The sequence below is a fragment of the Crocuta crocuta genome, unplaced genomic scaffold (genome assembly GCF_008692635.1).
Source record: "Crocuta crocuta isolate KB4526 unplaced genomic scaffold, BGI_CrCroc_1.0 scaffold173, whole genome shotgun sequence".
NCBI lineage: Eukaryota > Metazoa > Chordata > Mammalia > Carnivora > Hyaenidae > Crocuta > Crocuta crocuta.
This window is the reverse complement of record NW_027529453.1, coordinates 798,883-801,377: the sequence shown is the minus strand read 5'-3', so window position 1 is coordinate 801,377 and position 2,495 is coordinate 798,883.

The following is a 2,495-nucleotide window of genomic DNA, read 5'->3' as shown; positions in this document are numbered from 1 at the left end:
AGAGAATGGAGCTGAGAATGCTGAATGGAAGACGATTAGGAAAAATGGGATGAGTAGATAGATACATAAACAAGAAAGGGCCACCACTCGGTGTGGAAACAGACGCATACTCATGACAACTACAGTGAGTCACCACCAGGGAATCATCAGGCATCGGTCATGACCTACAAGCAAACTTACTGTGATAAAAACCTATCACTGCTTCTGCGACCATAGAAACCATAAAGCATCAAGTAATTCACAACCTAAGAAATTTTTTATTGGCACACTCAACTGTACTCACAGTCAGTGAGAAAATATATGCATTATTGAAAATAGCATATTTTTTGGTACTTCTGATATACAATATAAATATTTGAACTCACTCCTAAGATCAAACTACTTATAAGTTATTTCAGTTGTTAAAGAACATCTTAATTGAAGTCCTATGCTGGGTGCTATGGGGTTGAAGAGTGAGCAAAATAGCACCGATCATCCATAGTGAGTTCATGGAAGATCAGAGAGTACAGAAAAAGAGCGAGTTAAGTAAAATAAGGTGTAAAAATTGTGTGTGAGAACCCAAAGCAGAGTCACTGGGGCATATCAAGAAATGTACAAATTAAGGCTAATAATGTGTTTTTTTTTCTGCATGCATCCAACACACTAGTTATCTTGAATTTCTTACCATGTCCTAGTATTACTAACATCTCAAACTTTCATGCATTGCTCTGTATAAGCTGTCCATATTAGTTTCCTATTGCTGCTCTAACAAGTTAACACAGAATTTCTGGCTGAAAACATCACATATTTCTTATATTGTAATTCTGGATATCAGAAGTCTTGGAATGAAGGTATTGGTGCAACTGAGTTCCTTCTGGAGGCTCTAGAAAAGAATCTGCTTCTTTGACTTTTCCAGCCATTGGAGGCCTTCTGCGTGCTTTGGTTTATGGGGCTTCCTCCAAGGGCTTGAACCCCAGCTTCTGCCTTCACATCTCTTTCTCTCTGACTTGATCTTCTTGCCTCCCTCTTACATGGCCGCTGTGACTACATTGGATCTACAACGATATTCCAGGATATTGGTGGTCTTATCTCATAGTCCTTACCTTAGTCACATCTGCAAAGTCCCTTTTGCAGTAGAAGGTAGACATATTAGCATGCTTCAGAAATGCCAATTGTTGAGATGGTGAGGGATGTCACACAGCCTAGCACACACTGCAGAAATTTCCATCTGTATATTCTTAGAATTATTTTTTTAGATGACAATAAATGGAAAACGAAGTAGATAGGTAGGGAATGAGCAAAGAAAAGATCATGTGGAGGAAGGAAGGAGAAAAAGAAGTAAGAAAGGAAGCAGTCAGGCTCAGATTACTATAGTATAATAAAATTCATATTTATCAATGAATTGTTGAAAATAAGCATGCAGAATAGCAGAAGTTATACTTACTTTCAAAGGAAAATTTCAAATGACCACATTTGATTACATGTGACCATAAGGAACCATTCAAAGTAGTCATATGTCACTTTCAGGAACACGTCTAAAGCATTTTTTTATTTCTCTAGCACAGAAGCTGTACCAATACCAGCTGGATCTAAGAAAATGAGAAATGTAGGATGTCCTATAGAGTCTTCTTAGCTCTGCAATATTATTCCTCAATTTGTCCTACTGAGTCAGCATTACTGACCCTCAGGGCACGGTGATAGATCTATTATTTTAACATTTTACATAGCATGGTCTAATAAGTAAAATCTGTCAGCTAACATAAAAGACTTTCCTTGTTAAACTTAGATGTATAATGTCTGCTTATAGAATATTATTATCCAAAGCATGATTCTTATTAAAAAGTCTTATATATTTATATATTTCACCTACAAAATATACAGTCTCTGGTACTAAGTAGGAAAGTAATAGCTCCTTATTGCATACAATATTTGTTCAATATGTCTTTCTTTTTAAAAATTCATACCATGTGGGTACTCACTCACTGGTTATATGTATACAATTTTCTCCTAAAATACAGTTTTTATTGAAGAAGTCATTTACTGTTGAGATTATATATGTCTCTGATATATCTTTCTTTTAGTGCCCCATAGAAAAAGTAACTCTTCATTTATTTCCTTATTGAAGGAGAATCCAGCAAATACTTTCAGCTGATTCATCTTAGAAATATCTGTACTCTCATCTGGTATATAGCAAATCACCCACACAGACTAATGTGTTTTAATGCTATTCCCTTCAAAGGTGCAGCAATATTTTCAATTACTTTTAAAGCAATATTTGCTGAGAAAGAATTGCACTTCACGTTATTGCCGTATAGTTTTCTAGATGTTTCTTCTTTTCACCATAGGAGGAAGATCAAGCACTTCTCCACTCACAGGTAATGGTCTGTGTGTTGCTATTATATATTAACCATGAAGTCTAAATCTTTTCATTGTATTGCTGGTGAGATAACCAGTATACCTCAATGGCAGATAAAGGCTTTTTATATTTTATATAAATTATATAAATATTTTATATA